Source organism: Cloeon dipterum, chromosome X (assembly GCF_949628265.1).
Source record: "Cloeon dipterum chromosome X, ieCloDipt1.1, whole genome shotgun sequence".
Lineage (NCBI taxonomy): Eukaryota > Metazoa > Arthropoda > Insecta > Ephemeroptera > Baetidae > Cloeon > Cloeon dipterum.
Window position 1 is genome coordinate 19,271,372 of NC_088790.1, and position 18,738 is coordinate 19,290,109.

An 18,738-nucleotide genomic window follows, 5' to 3' on the forward strand; every position below is an offset into this window, starting at 1 on the left:
ATTGTCCTGTCTTCTCTCTCTCTCTCGCTCTCTTCGAAAGCGCAACATAAAGGCTTCCGTGCCGCACCGCGAACCGAACAAGGCTCAGATGAAATTGCACTTCGCCAATTCTAGCAAATTTTCATTTGTTATTTTTAATTTTGATTTCCATTAAGTCAGTTTGGTAGTTAAAAAACGTGTACTTTTGGGGAATGCTTCTAAGCACAAAAATAAATACGCCAGAAATTTTACAGTGATCAAATGTTTGTTTTGTATTTTTTGGCAAAATTTAGAATACAAGGTTGGAATTTCTCCACCCAAAATATTTATTTTATAAATTAGTTTTGAGTTTAAATGTTTTTTCGTTTTTTCCTTATTAAACGGTCGGTTTCATAGCTACATTTTATAATTTAACAAATAAATCTGTTGTCATTCCTTGGGGCAGTGAAAACGTTAGAAAACGTAAGATAATGTTTGTTTTCGGCTCAGTGCGGCGAGAGATTATTTAATATAATGGATCGTTTTTGCAATATTTTGCTAGTTCGGTTTGCCGGGTCTTGCATTATTTTAATTTTACATATGTGTGTATGACTTTGACTATATCCAAGAACAAACAAGTAAATAAATTATAAACAGTTGGATATTTCCAATAAATTAATATTTTTATTAAAAAAGCCTGCTTCTCACGTTATCATGGCTTCGAAAAATATCCCAACAGTATAGAAATAATAATTTTTGTCCAGAAAATTTCACTAACATCTTAATAAAAATTATACGCGAAATGAAAACTGTTCCAATTTTAATTCCAGTTCCAACTAAAACACATAAATTATTGACTGGTGATCTTTTAAACTCATTAATATTAGACAAATCAAAATACAATTGTTTCGTTTTGCTGATTTAACATTTTGGTTTTGCCACAAATGTGGCGTTTTTTTCAAATTTTAATTTTATAAATTTTTGAGTAAAAAAGCGCATCATGTATCACTCCATCTTAAATGCATTAAATATATCTTAAAGAACTAAAGAATGGTAAAGAAAATTTTTGTTCACCAATTATTTAGTGTAACTTAGAACCTAGAGACAAAGCAGGCTGACTTAACCAGATGTTTATTCAGTGAAAAAATGGCTTACGTTCGGTCCATTAATAGACCATTGTGAACTGAATGAGAGGAATTGAATTTGAGGAATAACCCCAGAGACATGCACAAATCTTGGCCAAACAACGGTCATTCTAATCATTCCTAAGCCTTCCCTGGTCGCAAAATTCGTGTCCTATGCGATCAGGAGAGAAACGAGCTCCGTTCACCTCACGGTCATCAGCCTCAGCGGCTAGACGACGGCGCTCCTCCGAGGTACTGCAAATATATGCGGAAGGTTGCAATTTTCTGTAAGTTTTTCACCGAGTCGGCGGAAAAGACGGCGGCTCGCTCGATTTTCGGGTCGTTCCCCGACGAGGCTCGTCCGTCGTGCGTTGAGTGTGTGCCGCTAGACGGGACGGCAGCGTCGGCAGGCTGCCGGGCAGGACTGCTCTATGCTCACTCGTCGCCGGTCTGTCGTGTCGGTCGGATCGCTTCGTGTTCGCCGCGCAAGAAGCCGTCCGTCCTTTTGGTGCACATGCTCACCTGCGCTGCGTGCTGTCGTGCCGCTGACTCGCGTGTACGATGCACTTTTCGCTAGCAACCGACGCAAGAAGGCCACGTGCGCACCTTTTGTGACATGCATTCGGCGCCCGCCAGTTCTACTTGCTCTCGTTGAGACTGCGTTCGTTCGCATTTTACCCGCGTGCAATTTGTGGATTTGCAGTGACAATCAATCACCACGCTCGCCCCGCGGCTGTTTTCAGGTATGTGCTTATCTTTGCTCTGTATGGGGGATTTTTGTTAAAAATTAAAAAAACAAGCCCAAGCAGTAAAATTAAATTTCTATAAACATTTTTATAATTTGCATGACAGATACAGACAATACATGCAGACTATAAAATTGAACTTGCAGAAAAAATTACTTCTAATTTCCATTTTTTTGGATAGCTCAGTTTTTGATTGGACACGTGTAACAGAATTAAGAAGCTTCCTATAACTGTTTATAGCAAAATTAAGAAAATATTTCCACCATTTTTAATTATTAATAATACATAATAACTTTTCAGTTTCATTTTTCAAATATTCATCGTGCAACAATTTAATTTCTTTATTTTGTTTATTAAGTTTTGGCAGGAAAATTCCTTTCATACCCTTACTATCACGAAAATTAAAAAAAAAAATTAATAATAAAATGCGATATTAAAAAATCAGTGGTTACTACTGATCATGGAAAAGTTATCTTCGGGGTTTTAACTAGAATATATTATGGTTTGATAAATCTTTTCGTGCTAATAAACATTGTTACCCATCACACAATTGCATTTCCAACTAAAATAGTCAAAGCTAAAGCATTTTTTTCGCACAATGATATATTATGTCTATTGTTTCAAACTAGGCTTCCTGATATAAATCTATTTAAATTTATTGATTTTAGAGATAAATTATCATATTCAGACAGAGTGCATCTGCGTACGCGTTTTAATGAAACATACACATATTTCGCAAGACTTACAATGTGCATCAGCCATGACTCGCGTGGCGCACACGTGTTACAACTCTATTAAACTTTTAAAACTTTTTTAGCATCATTTCCGTGTAGGGGGTTGGAAATAGTCGGTTGAACCGGCGTGGGGTTAATAAACTATCAGAGCGACCTATTGTGACGGCCACGAAAATCGATAATTCACGCGTAAAGTTTCGGCCAGCTCTGTTTTATATAAATACCTCTCACGATTGTTACTTCCGAAATTCCAGAGCAATTAACAATGTTTGCTTCTACCAATATGATACATTTTGCCGAGCATTTGGTCATTTTTTAAATATATTTTTACCAAAAAGGATTTTAATGAAAATAAGTTAAATTTACCAGATCTTGACAAAGTCGGCAATTATTTCAGCTTTTAATCCGTCTGCAAACACAATATTTATTGATTGCAATTCTTGGGAATATATTTGCCTATCATAATTCATCTATCGTCAGTTCAGACTTGTTGAAATGGAATAGTTGTTAGTATTGTCTGTTCCATAAATCAGAATTTTCGAGATTTTCATGCCCCGCACAAACTGTTAATTTAAGCCAATAGTAGGTTGCAGGGTTCATATAGTTTACAATGAGCACGTAAAAACCACACCAATGATTTTAATGACAGAGTTGGGAATTTTAATTTGTATTTGGTTTTCATTTCTGTGTTCATTTGGCAGCTTTTTCTGAGAGTCTTGAATCAAAAGGGGAGTTTATCGATCAAGAGCAAAATTAGACGTCCATCCATTTTCAGCTCGATTTTTTTTATTTCAGTGGTTTTGCAAAGGCTTTTAACTGATCAATCTTATTGTTTTCAAATTAAACAAATGACCGACGACCTAGCTTGTCTGATGGAATGATCACAAATAAAATTATTAAGAAATATAATTTAAATTTTACTCAAATTCTTTAGAGTTAGAGGTTTAGACAGGACTGCTTTGCTATGCACGTTTCGCCACACACTTACAATTTCCGCTACCTCTTTCAACGTAATTTATGGGGGGTCACCAGCGAGAAGAGTTAGCTGGCAGGAACCGTATATGTTTATCATACTTATGAATTAAAATTCTATATATAGAGTCAAATTTCGCACCCTCCTAGGGATTTTAAGCAAAAATCACACTAAAGTCAACCGTCAAAATTCCTGAGAGGTTTTCACACACAGTCCTTTTAACAACACCGCAAAGCTACGATAGCACAAAGGCGAATACCAGCGGCATTCAAAAGAGACAGAAAAGCGTCGAGTGTGCGATGGTGTCTCATTAACGAATGTGCATCACTGATTTCGGCGGCGACGGCTGTGTCTGAGCTGTGCGCCGAGTGCCGATTTTTGTTATTGTTTTAAGGTCAGAGATCATGGCGCGCAGCGAAAATGCCAGGGGGGTCAACGGGGGCTGCACTTTTCCCCTTGATCCCTTTCACTTGCCGCGCGGCATGCAATTGCTCGTGCTGTGTACCGCGAGGCAGCTGTGCGCTAGCGAACGACCGACGTGAGAGAGTGCATTGATCGCATCTTTCTTTCACTCGCGCGCGCGAGTCTGCGAGCCAGCTCAAGCGCCTATCTGTCAATCAGTTCGCTCTCGGTGCTGTGTGTCTGTTTCTGCCATCGATATTGCCCTCTTTGTTTTTTGCCTGCCCACTTTCTAAACAGATAATCTCGCACGATCTCTATATAGTGGCGTCTATGCACTCCTATGATTTGCGGCTCCGCCATCTGACGCTTCAATGGGTATGGATTGTGTCGGGAACCTACTTTATTTGCAATAAAATCAGTGCATGTTTTTGTTTCAAAGGTGTTGAACCGATTTTTCGATATTTTTTTTTCATTGATTGATTGCAAGATGCAAGATCTTTGCTGGAGGGTGGCATTAAGTTATGACAAAATTAAATTTAAAACGATGGGTCTTTTTCAGACAAAGCAAAATTTGGAATGATAAATTTAATGAGATTGATTTAAAAATGGCAAAATATTAGGGAGTAGCCATTGTAAAGAATATTTACCTCGATCCTCACATTTTTACATTAAATTTAGTTAAAATAGTATCACAATTAATCAATATTAAAAATATAGCAGTTTCCGCGTAACAAAATAGAGAGGATAGGGAAAAACGCAACAAATCAAAATATTTCTGAGACATTAAATGACATTGAAGATATTACGTTTGTCTTTATTCGCTGTTTAATTTTTATCGAACTTGCGAGACGGTATGAAAAATACAAGTATTTTTTTTTAAAGCGAGAAGAAATTCAAAGTGTTTTAAACATAGTTTATATTTCCGGTGTTCTTATCTCTGTCGGTTGGAAACTTTTGTTTAATTTATTTCTCTCGTGTCTTTCTGTCACGTTGTTAATACGTCACTGAATGAAAATTCCACATTCTAACAAATTAAAATGAGTAAGGTAAGGAGAGTAAACCTATCTATACTCTCCTTAGAGAAAGGTTGACACAGGAACCGAAACTACCCCTAGCTCAATTGTTCGATCCGATTTTTGTTTGATTGTCTCTTTGGTATGATTAACATGCATAGATTACAAAAATATTCTTCAATGAAACAAACAGTAGATAGTAACTAGGATCTGAATCTATTGATGTATCCTATGTCATCCTGAATTACAAGATAGCCTGGCAACAATTTTCTCGTTTATAAATAGGACATATTTGACCATTTTTAATGTCAGATTTCGAGTCCACTGAACGAAATCTACCTAATGCTCTCTCACGGCGGGAAGTCTTCTTGTTACGAAAAAAATAGATTTTAAGTACTCGCGCTGCTATTTGACTAGCACAAAAATGTCCATGAAAATTCACTGTGGTTTACTTTAGTAAATTTTGGCTTAAATAAAATCCCCAAGGAAAAATTTGACAAAATGTACTGATGCATTTTGATATATAATTCCTCTCTAACAATTTAAATAACTACTAAATCTGTCTACTCGTGCTTTATTTCTCGCTCTATTAAATAAACTAAATTAAAAAACTCATTTAAAATTTCCATTTTTATCCTTTTTGTCAAAGATCATTTGCGTGAGAGGTGTTTTTTGATTAAAAAAAATCTGCTGTTGATTGGATATCACATTGGTCCAAACCTAAAAATTATCGACTAGCCAAATAACAAATAATTGCTGCAAGTTTTAAAGCTGCAGCTTTACAAATTATTTCCAATGTAATCAGTTAAAACCCCCTTGCAACAAAATAAAGAGTCTGATGAAATGTTAAATATGCTTGTGCACATTTGCATGAAAACAATTGGGACACTTCTTGGAGCTGGCGGAAAGGCGCTTACAAACAAATGCTGGAAAATAAATGCCATTCGCTTCCCCTATGTGCAGAGAAGCAACTGCTTCTCTCATTTGAATGGATGCACGCACGACTGTGTTTGCAAAGCATGTGAGTTGCATTAGTAAGCGGATAGCCCTGCGTGCACTTTTTTATTGCACTTGACCTCCAGCAGGTTGCCTATGCAGGCAGGCAGCCAGGCAATTTCAACACTCCTCGCGCTATTGAATTATCGCCTATGCACTAAGTTAACGAACTCGCGCTGCAGTGTGTTTGCCTAGAGGCTGCAATATGCGTGTTCGAGATTTGATGCAAAGATTGCCGCCTTTGTCGTTGTGATAACCCACACGCCCGGCATATGAAAGTAAAAGTGCTGGCTAGAAATTTTATTAGCTTCCTCCTTCATAAACCATCCAAATTTTTGGCATTTTTGTAAGTAAAAATTTTTATGAAACAATTTTTCACCCTAATTTTATAATTTAATTTAAAATTCAGTTAATGTTTTTATATATATAGTCAGAAGGACCAAACAACTGCAATAAATTTGATTTTTAAACACCAATATTTAAAATTAAATCCATTTTTCTTCGTCTCAATCCAAAGATCATATATTATAATTTTAAGCAGAAATAACTATTCTGTAAATTTAAAACGGTTGATAAAGGATCTAAATTGGAAACTTTTTGAAGCTTCAAAAGATTATAAAAATATATAATTTTTTCAGAGGTTGTTCTTAGTACATCCCGAAAAAATAATTGTTACAGCTGTCATTGGCATACACAAATTATTCTAAAATAATTTAAATACACATTTTGGCCTTTTTCTCTTAAAAAGTCATTTATGATCCTATAATCGCTGCATTTCACTTATAATTATGTGCCTCTCCGTTAGAAATGAGGCGCTGGTCAGCGGTGGGTTCACCGTGGTGCGTCCCTGAGGTCAATGCGAGTCGACAGGGGTGGGGACGGGGTTAAAAAACACAGCAGAAGGGGTTGTTTCTCTCTCTCTCGCACACTCTGTTGTTAGCAGCAGGTGTGAATAACCTCAGAGGCAGCTGTTAGCAAATACTGCGTGTGCCAAGGCAACTCTCTCTGCACGCTCCAATTGAGAAAATCACGTGGCTTTTCCGATGAGCCCGGTTCTGCCCACCTGGGAAATTAATATTCAATTAGATTTGGATTGAAATTACGTAGATATTGAATCATCACTATATTGAAAAACATTCTGTTTTCAAAAAATTTCAATGACGTCAATCGCTACTAGGGAAAATAAATAATTATTTTTATTATTTACATATACGAAAGGACGTAACGCAAGAAGTTTTAGATTGCATTTTCACACCCTTGAGCTTTCATTGCTTGCGATTGATTTTTCCCTCGAGGAAAGCTAAAAGTTTACATATTACATATACCTTGTAAATATAAAATGTGCAAAATTGAGAAATTTAACCTAACATAATATATTTCATGTGTTACTGGTGAAGGAGGTGTACATTGAATAATATATATTTTTTAATTTATCATTTTCATGGTTCAGCAGAACAGATTTGCCTGTACATTGCCAGACAAATTATTTCATAAATCAACATAAACATTAAAAGAGGGTGAGAAATTAGTTGGATAATTCTTGAAGAAATCTAGAACACGTACTTTACTTAAGAAGAATTTTTTTCCGACAGAGAAGCAACGATTTCCATGCTTTATTTTTAGCAGACGTAAATTTTCAGTTTTTCCTTACGGAAAGCGTAGGGGTGCATGAACCCAGGGCACCAATTGTAAGGACCGGAAAGGCACCGTCAAAACTTGAGGATTTAACTCAGCGGGCAGCGGCCAATTTGCAGGATTTTGAACTCAGCAAGTCACCACCTAGGGTGGTTTTTCTACGAAAGAGTCCACTAGATGGCCGTCCCTTCGACTCGAGCCTTCTCGTACGCGGAGAGAGCGTTCACCGCACTGCTGTTCACTGTAAACAGTGGGTTCGTTGACCGCACACCACGCTACACTCACTCAACTACGCGATTTTCCGTTTTCTCGCATTGCCTCGCAGTATGCTGGAAAATTCTAAGTTTTTGTGTGGAACCAGAGTCAACAAGTTGTCAAGCAGAATCGAAAGCACAATTTGACCGTGGGAAATTTTACCACGGTATAGAGGCGTTTAAGATAATTGGATGAGTTCATAAGTATTGGAGTGCATATTATGGTATAATTAGCGCTTATGTGAATATATTAGGAAATGAAAGTGAAATTTTTATATGCAGGGAAAATCTTTTCGCGCAAACGCAGTATTATTTGCTACAGTTTCCCTTTTTTTACAGTAATGTTGTCTCTGATATTTAGATGGGATGTTTGATAATATTGTTGATCATTTCTAAAGCACAATGGTTTAGAGATGTAGTTGATTAACTATTTTTCGAATTGTTTTTTCACATGGATTAAAAACGATAACAATGAAATTCCAATATTTAGTGGAAAATTTTCAGATTATGTTTTATTATTTTTTATTATTAACTTTTACCATATTAGTACACTCATCAATAGTTTTATTAATGGAACTCCAGAAGTAGACTCGTTGGATTCAACTGTACAAATTCAATTAGGTCTTCAATTCTAGTTGGAGAAAATTGGACAGATTACACAAGAAATTCAAATAGTGGTTTTGATATGCTGAAAATCTGTCATTGAAGAGAATTTTAGGTTATGTTGATTTCTTAATAATTGACTTTGAATTTGACCAAAGACGTTCCAAATTTCGTAACTCAGGCTGATTTGAATCCTTATTTGCACCTAAAATAGACAGTCCCAACCTAGATTTCCCAGTCACGTTTTTGTTTTTAGAATCGAGCATTAATTTTCTATTTAATGTATTTATTGTATTGACCATTGCAAGAATAATAATATTCTATTCCTAAAAAGTGGCCAATAATCTTGGTCACTTCAGAAAGAAAGCCTATAATATACTAATTATATCGATCGGCGGAAGCAAAAAGCACTTTCTATGCGATGTCCATTTTATTTGATCAAGTAAGTAAAACGCAGCGGTCTCGGCAATCAGGTGGCTGGGAAGCGCTGGAAAGGTCAGTGCAGACACGGTTTTTCGGGTCTCCAGGTGGAATACCCTGGCTGGCTGCTATTTCGGGCAATGTGTGTGAGTGATAAGAGGTAAAACAAGAGGCGACGGTGTGTGTGTGTGTCGGAGTCGGCGGCCGCAGGAGCGGTGAACTTGCAGCAGTCTCTGCGCTCCACGTGGTGACGTCACGTCGAGTGACGTGAGCGGGTCAACGGCTTGCCTTGCCCGAGCCTTCTCACTCACTCGCGCTAATAATAAGCAATCAGCTGCGCCGCAAAGTGCCATACATAGAGCTAATTATGCTCGCGAGCAGACCCCTACCTGCAGCGCGCAGGCAGCCCCGAAAGCGGCCCTTGCCCCGATCAGCGCGCATGCACGCATTGTTGCCTTGTTCCTCATTGTTGCAGCTGGCCGCGGGGAAAGCAACCTCTCGTTATTGCCTAGTCGCACAGTTAAATCAGCTATTTTAAGTGATCAATTATTTGTACGTCCACTGCGATTGTTTCGAGCTGGAGAAATTTCAGACAAGGTGGAAAATTCCAAAGAGTTCCCTTTTCAAGAATGTTAGCACGAGACGTAAATAGAATTCATCAATCCCATTTTTTTCTAATTGGGTCTACAATCAATGCATGTGACTTGATGTATGTTTTGAAAATAATCCCAAATATTTATGAACAGGGTATGTTATAATTTAGATTTTCGTTAATTCACTGGAAGAATGCAGGCTAATTTTAAATGTAAATCAAATCAAACACTAAACTTGCAAAGCCATCAAGCGATCCCTTGAATAATTTCTTTTGAATAACATTTTAATTTTGAAAAAGAAAGGGAAATAAATATACTGCTAAGAAGTCAAACCATTTCAATATATAAGAAATTTTTGCAGTGCATATAAAGTTTTTTTTTAAAATTGATGGAGACAAAATATACAGTAAAATTGATCAAAAGGGTGAAGAGAGCTAGTTAATAACAAAGTTTTAGTGTGGTGGTTGAACCAGCGCGCCTATCTTGCATTTTAATATGCACATCCTAAAGTTGAAACGCCTTTAAATATTAATTTATTTAAATAGTTTTGATCTACAGTTATTATTTTAAATTCAGGCCTTCTGAAAATCTCCGCCGTTTTTCTGTATTTAAATTTCAGGCAATGCCAGCCCTTATAAGAAAATCTGAGTGAGATATTGTGCAAAAACACAATCCTAGATGATTACCTCAAATGTTCCATTTGAAAAACTTTTGAGTGGAAATGAAAAAAAAAATGAAATTTAATATGGATATTATTTATTATATATCTTCTTTATATTTTTAATTAGACTCGGAAATTTTAATCGTCAATCGACCATTTTTTCTGTTAGCTCCATAGCTGAGAACTGGATATTTAATTACCTTCAATAGTCATGAAACTTTCTGATCTCGATCTCTAAAGAGAATGGTGTCCAAGCATCTGTTAATAAAATCGAGTTTTTTTATTTGCCGAAATCAGCTTAAATGCATTTTTTTCCAAACACAGAGGAGTAATGCGGATTTAAAAAATATCAAAATCAAATTTAAATCCTGAAAATATAGAAGAACCAAGTCCACGTTGAGTATTGCCAGCTGTATCTTTTATTTAAAATAACATTTTTGCGTCTCAATTCCTTATTTCCATTAATGAGCATATTAGCATTAGTGTGCATATCTTAAACTGTTTCAAAAGACTACAAAATTACAAATAATGCGGTGACAAAGCACTCGTCCGCTAGGGAAATTGTTGTATAGACAAAGATTTGGCAACCGTATAGAAATGGCAGGGTTAGCGTTTGTCTCTACATTTCGACACACTAATACGTGCGTCAAATGCTCATCGAAAGCATAAACACACCTATGCAGCTTGCAATGTCACTGTACCAAGGTCATTTCTCCGGTCGCAGCAAGCGCTTGGGGTATAGCTTTTCGTTTTTTCATCAAAGCTCTGCTCTCCGCATGTGTAAATCTAACGGGAGCATAATCGTCGTACGTGTGTGTAAAGGAAATAAAACAATATAGTATGCATATAAACTGCCGTGAAGCTTATAGTTTATTATTCCACGCAACGGCCGGCCTGCTTGCTCTTTCTCTTCAACCAGAATAATCCAAGCTGTGCGTTTCTATATGATTTTTGTTTCAAATTGTAGGTACAGATGGAATTTATTTGAAGCAATTCGAGCCATTGAGAAAAAGATTATTTGGTTCAAATTTAAATGGAAATTTCAACTCTAAAAATAGCTTAAATAGTTTTCTTTTTATCAAAAATAAAAAATTAAAACACGAGATCTTTTCAAAAATTTCCTATTGGTTTTTATTTAAGTCTACTTTCAAAATCGAATGGTTTTTTTCAACACTAGTTAATTTATTGTCCCCGAAAATTATGCGCATAAACAAATTTTCTGTTCTGAATAAAATTGTTCGTTTTAGGACAAATTGTTTTTCAAGCAAAAATCCTTTAGAAAATTCATCTCTCGTAACAGGATATTAAACTGTTTCAATTGTATTTACTATGTAAATAAATAAGCTAATAATTTTGGCCTTTTTATATTAAATAAAATCTTAATCTTTTGATGATCACATTTATATGAGAAAAACTTAACAAAGTAAAATTTTTAACACAAAATTTTATTTGTGCTAACAAGTTTTTATAAGATTGTTTCGTCAAACACCGTGATCAAAATTGACCAAAAGGACTTTCATAGTTTTGTTATGTTTGATATAAAAATTAACTTATTTTCCTGAATTACGAATATGAATATGAAATCAATTCACAATTTATAAAGTGCAAAAAGTTACCAGACAGTAAAAGGCTTCATTGAGTTCAGTTAAATTGATTGCCGAGCACGTTTACAAATAAATGTCTGGCCATGAATGCCAGGAAAATAAAATTATAGTTATAAAGAAATGAGAAAGACCCGGTTTGTATCGTTTCTTTAAAATACACGGCTTACAATTAAGGATCAAAAGGAAACAAGACACGCGAGGTCCTTGTGTGAACATATGCATATTTGCATCATTTTGTGCAATAAAATTTAACTGTACAGGCGACGATTAAACTTAAAAAAATTATTAGAGCAATGTTTTTATCTTTTAAAAATAGTGAATTTCAAGAATTGTGTATGGTTGATATTGAGTCCTGTCCTGGACAGTTAATAATTTAGCATAATTTAGTTTAAAAAAAAGAGTTGATGACTGTCTGTAATGCGGTTTGATTTCTCCGGAAACACATGATGCTGCTGGCTTAGCGCAGAGAGTGCGACATTTTTGCAACTTTGCGGTTTTTATATACAATGTAAATTTCACGCGTACTTACAGTCGCGTCTCAGTAAGTGCTAAGCCTCGCTGTACAACAACTTTCCTCTTTATTTTCTTCCTGTTGAGCTGTTCCCAGACTCGGTGAATTTTAAATACCACGTCTCCAAGGCCGCAAGCCAAATTATTTCACTGAAAGGTCACTCTCGCACTTACTCTAGCTGCGATTCACGGTAAGAATATTGCTGAAACCTTAACGCACCGCAAAAATCTAGTTCGGATTCAAAGAAGCACTCCAAGGCTCGTGGATCTTTTCTCAACCTAACGCAACTCTTAGATAATTTTGGAACAGAGGACAAGAATTAAACAAATTTTGAGGATAAATGGAATGAAAAAATTCACGAGCCTCTCAAGAATATTTCCTAACTCTTTGAAATTTTGAGATTTTGTTAACCAGACGTTTGTTAGCCTAGATGTTTCCCAGAAATTAACTCTTTTTCACGTAGAAGCAGCCTGCGTTGAGCCGCTTATAGCGTATATACTCTCATGCTCGATTTTAATAAGATTTTTGCCTGATATAATTTTGTCAGGGTTTTACCTGACGATATTACGATCAATATTATTTGTAACGAAGCAATCAATGTAAAATATTCGGGCACCCAAAGGGGAGCGTGGAGGGAGAGTCTCAGGTTATACAACCACCCCTCACGGAGGGGAGCGCTCGTACACACACACACACACCCGCGACGGCTCCGTCTTCTCCTGGTGGCGGCGGACCGGTCAAGTCGGGCCACTTCTAGCTCTCCCCTTGCTCATCCCTTGAGTAGCCGCAGTGTAATTCTCTCATCGCATCCGACACCAATAAACCGCCATAGGTATGGATTTCAAACCACCGACCCTGCTTTCCTTTATCGACTGGCTAAATACGTAGTCAACCCCTTTCCGTAGTTATGGCTAAGAGAATAAAGCTCAGAACGGGTGAGGAAGCGGCCCTGCTGACAAATTTTTATGAGAGTTTAATCCACAAATGATTGAGGTAAAAACGCATGTTCCAGACCTTTCCTAAATTAAAATGAAATCCAAGACGCGGCCATACAAAGTATCTACCTGCCGAGGACATTATGTGGAGAGTGCTTAGCTTTTCTTGTAAATTTTCAAACCTGCTAGACAAGTATTTTTCCGTCCCGAGGTTTTAACTGGCGAGACTTCAACTACTTTTCTCATTACCCGCACTGCACGTCCCCGAGCCATAATAATTGCGCGGCCGCTGCTTTCAAGGAACACCTTCGATGCGCGAGTGTAGTAAAATTCGCAGTTAGCTCTTCACATAATGCCTCAGAGGGCTCAAATTGCGAAATCATAAATATCAATTCAGGTGCCTCATTAGAATATCGAGAGGAGCTTGTAAATACCATGCAAAAACTTGTTCTGCTCTCTGAAAATCGTGTTCTTTTGATACAATTTAAACTTTCAAATAAAGCATACATAAAAATTCTTGGATGCATAAATAAAAAGGGAAACTAAAGACTTTTTTAAATTCAGCAACGGCCAATCCGAGGACTGATGGCTAATTACAGCACGATTAAAAAATTCTTAAAGCTTCTCCACATCATACGCTACGCTTCAGTTTTGTATAAATCCTTAAAATTATTTATAATAACTTTTAAATTTATTACCTCAGAAAAATGTAACAAACTAAAGATGAAATTAATTTTTCACGCGTTAACTGTGGTATATTTGGTTGATTAATTGCGATCGCATCAAGGGCGTATCCGTTACGAAACTGGAAATTTCGGCGAGGGGACCTCGGGTGAAAAGCGGGAAGGTTAGCAGCGTGCTCGCTGAGGATTATGCATAAGGAGATGTGAGTGTATTCATGTTTGCTCATGATATTGTGCGCGCGCGAGCTGGAGAAAGATTTTAGCAAGGTTCGTAAGGCACAAGGCAAACTTTTATTAATATCCGCTGCGCGCGAGCCGCGGCTATTGTGACGACCTTGCGAAAACTCAAACGCACAAGGGCAGCCGCAGTTAGTCAGTCAGCCAGCCTTTGTGCATTATGATTCTCGGTGCTGCCTACGGTGTAAATACATAAATACACGAGCTACAAACAAGGCTCAAATTAGCTGTATCGTTTCACCGAATCTTTTCATGGGGATCTCGGCTTTATTTCCCCTCTGGAAAGCTTCTCATAATCAGTCACGACAACATAGTTTGATCAAAATTGGTTACAGATGTCGACGACGAAAATTTAATATAATTAATTCGGCAGAGCGAGGAGGAAATTTATTCCAACAGTTTACTTGGAATTGCCAGGCCAGAAGAAAATCAAAACTTATAGTCACTTATAAGTCAAGGCAAACAATTTTGCTGGAGAATCCATTTCAAATTAATTAGCAGGACTACTTACATTATTGTTTGCTTTCGCGCAAACGTACTTAAAACATACGCAACTCCTGAGAAGGTCTAATATTTCCTCTAACCCAGGAAATTTTACCATGAGTCTAATGATTTTTCGTTGAAGTGTAGTAAATTTTCAGCACGCTCGGTTCTGCACTTCTTGATACCTTTTTTGTTCCCAAAGAGAGTTATAAATAGAATCGAGTAAATCTAATTTGTGGAACTTTCTGTATTTCAATTTAAACACTCCAAACATTTGATTTTAGAATTTTTTATTAAATTAGTTGGTTTCAGGTTACTTTTAAGGATTTGTGATGTGAAACTATTTTGCAATAGTAATATGTTATCAAATTACAAAAAAATTATGAATTGTAGCCGGATTTTCTAAAACAAAAGACAAACATCTATAGACTTGATTAAGTTAACTGTGCACAATTTTTGCGGTAAATATTATCAACTCCTATATAGTTATAAGAATGTATATATATAATAATATTTTTGTATCTTATTTTTCATTTAGTATTTTGCAAAAATGTAGACGGTTGCATGAACAAATTTTAACTTTCAACTTTTTGAGGATATTATAGCTATAATCGAAAGAATATTGTATCAATTCAAGAATTATGAAACTCTAGCTCTAAAAAAAGATTTTGCTCCAAATTTATATTTATATTGCAAAAACTGCTCCTATTCTACTTTGAAATAACGTCTTCAAAATTTCGTTGAGATCGATTGAGTTGTGATTTGTGATGCAACAATTAAAATGTAAAATATTGGGCTCAATATTGAATATTGATTAATAAATTTATCGTATTTTTAAATCTAAAATTTAATTTGCTTACAGAAATTAAAAAACAACATTTTTTGAATGATTCACCATCTCCCAGCGCCAACCTTACTTTTTCCTCCCCAAATTATAGAGGCCTCTTAATTGATTCAAACAATTAACCATTGATGTTTGCGAGGCAGCCATTTAAAATCGCAAACTTACACAATGGAAAGGAAATTTAATAACAAATATCTTAATTTGCAAACAAAAATGCTTAATGAACAATTCAAATACAGCATTCTAACTAAAACGAAAGCGAGCATCACGGAATAAATATTTAGATCTCTAAATATTCACTTTCACCTTTAAATTTGAATTATACAATGGCACACCCAGATATGTCAGAGGTTATTTCAAATTGTTATCGCTGGAGTTAAGGTATAGTATTTTTAAGGCTGCTGCATATAAGCGAAAAATAGAATTTCACCGGTGGGCTATCAAAAGTTGGCCAGCAGGTTTGCGATGGGGGCACTTTTGAATAAATGTTTTGATGCGTGCGGGCGCAATTCATTTGCAATTCCGCCCGCCACCGGCGAACAAAGCGCGCGCGATTTTTATGTATTTGATGGCGTCGGCGGAGTCGGCTATTTGTATGCGCATAATTAGCTGCTTTGAAATGCTAAGCGAGCGACACCTATTGAAAAAGGAAATTTCGGTGGTTTTCCCAAAGTAGACACTTTTCCATAATTTCCCGGGCGCTTTTTCAACGCACATTTCGAGGAATTTTACCCAGCGTCACCAATCAATCAAAAGCACGTATTTAAAATTTACAAATCCATCGTTTAATTGGTAGTTGACGGGTGATCTAAAAGTAAAAGAGATAAATTATGGAGTTTATAAAACCTTCCATAGCGTAAAAGATTCTTTCATTTTTTTTTGTTTAAAATTATTATTTTTTAAATAATTTTTTTAAAATTAGCATTAATTTTTTATTAATCGCAGGGTTTTGTTATTGAAATTATTTTTTCTTGCATAGGCCACCTAATGGAGCTAAAACACGTCGTGAAAAGAAAAATAATATCTCAAATTTCAAACAACCAGGACAAGTCCTATATTATTTAACCAGTATTTATTCAAAACGCGATCATATTTAGTTATAATACAATTTTGCTGGGGAAATTTAAAACTGACTTCATGAATCATGATTACATATTGCAATCAAAAGATTATGTTTCGTGCCCTCCTAACTGTTATGGTATTTAAATTTATTTAAATTACAGGAGCGCGGTCCTGCCCCTTTTGTCATGAGCCAACAATTGTCGGCGGTTTGAATTATTGTAATTTAGCATTATTTTATATGTATAACATAACAGCAGAAAGATGATTTTAAAAACAAGAATTCAGTTTTCGACCGTCAGTTACTCGGTACTTACGTGGAAGGAATTTTGTCACTTATTATTGTAAAACAATTTCAGTTCTGGTGTTTGATTAGAGTCCGATTGGATTTCAACTGTAAACCATTCCATCAACGAAATTCTTCATTGAATATGTATCGGTCTTCATCATATTTGTACCTTCATCCAAAAAATTATTTTTTGTAAGAAAAGAATTTAAAAATAACAAGATTCTAACTATATTCTCTTGAAATGGGGCACCAGAGCTTAAACGTTAATGCTGGTCAAGGAACAAATACCATCTTATTTCGATGAGGATGAAGTCGTTTTTCACTCCGAAAATAAGTATTAAAATTTCTGTAAATTGTGTAAATTTTACACCTATTTTACTTTTAAATTTGCTAGGTTAAAAAATCGCTCAAAATGATCAAAATCAAACGCTGAATAATTCTGATTACCTGATCTTGCTTTACCGATGAATAAATTTCAATGTCAACTCTTTAAAAAAAAATCGGCTGCAGTCTTGTAATCCTTCTGCACAAGTGGAAAGTGCTCTTGGCGGAGCAGGAAAAGCTCGCGGCAAGTGCACTTCTGCGTCTTTATTCTTGATTGCCGTGTCAACTTTGTGTTTTTCATCCTTGCCCATGGAAGGCCTTCCACTTTCTGGAAATCAGGAAATGCAAGTCTCGCGCTCAGAGCGAAAGGTTGATAACTTTAATCGTGGCAATTATCGGTGGAAATCGAAAAGTAGCCCACGCACGCCGCTTGCACGCTTTGCGGAGCGCCTGGAATTCGACAGCGTATGCACGGAGGAGAGCACTTGTGTGCTGCCAGGTTGCATAACTAGCTGCCATCCCACCGGAGGATCTAACACACGAAAATCTGAATTTAATCGGTTTACATCTTCAGAGATTTTTTGGCCGTTTATCTAGAGTAAACTGGTTTCGAAACTTATAAATTTTCTCAAACACCGTTCAGTAGGGAACACTGCCAAAATGTAGACAATTTTAAGCCTTTAAAAGGTGCAAGTGGATGGAATTAAAGGATTTTTATGGTTTTAGGTGCTTTTTAAACGCTTTAGAGCTCGAAGAAGATAGTTTTGGATGACTCTAAGGTGAACTTTCGTCAAACCAGCCCGTTGGCTCGCATTGTTAAGGCACTCTCAGGAGTGTCAAAGCAATGGGAGGTATTTGAGCAGTTCGGAGATCTAATACCGGCTGCCCAATGTCAGAGATGGCAAAAAGTGGTTAGTTTAGTGACTCGAAATGCTCAAATTGCTCAACGGGCTGGGAGGCGCACCGGCGCCGACTCGCTACTTGCTAGTTTGCACCTTTCCAGCATGCGTGATTTGGCTTCACGGGACGAATGTCTAGCGTTTCAAAAAAAGTCCTCGGCGCGGAGGCAAGTGGCCCTTGAGTGGGCTGGGTCCCTGTGCGGCCTGGTGCGTCCATGTTATCCGTTCGCGGTGTTAATGGGACCCAGGTTTCAGCATTCGTGCTAGTGCAGTGCGCGCCCTTCCCGGTCCTCGGACAGGGATAAAAAGAGCAAAAAAAAAATAAATAAGTGTCATAATTGCGTTATTTGTGCTCGTTAGGGGCCTTAAAGTAAATTGGAACCCACAAAAACCATCTTTCATCTTTATAATTCCTAACTCCACACCACCTTTAATCTGTCTAAGAAAGTTTTATTTAAATCTAAATAATTATGCCACTTTTTATTTCAGGAAGTTTTATTTTTGCTCGTGTTATTAAATGTTTATAGTTGCAAATATTCGAGGAATGAGGTTATATATTGATTTGCAATTTCAGAATCAAAACATGTCACTTCTGCTTGTCAGACTTGCTAATAAGTTACATTTCTCATTTTATTTTTAACCTTGAGGTACCCTGAGGTATATCTGCATGTTTAGTTTTGCTCTCTCTATGCCTTTCCTCTATTTAAAAATCACACATGAACTCAATGGCCAAATTTCGATTCGAATTTTCAGGAGGA

General features: G+C 36.5%; 1 protein-coding gene across 1 annotated transcript in view; it reads left to right on the forward strand.

Annotated features, from left to right (window-relative positions):
- The first annotated feature begins 1,536 nt into the window (after positions 1-1,536).
- Positions 1,537-18,738, forward strand: part of Eip74EF (Ecdysone-induced protein E74) — an 80,164-nt gene continuing 62,962 nt past the window's right edge. The window contains exon 1 of the mRNA XM_065496489.1: positions 1,537-1,825. The gene's annotated coding sequence lies outside the window, so the exon portion shown is untranslated. The remainder of the gene's footprint in view (positions 1,826-18,738) is intronic.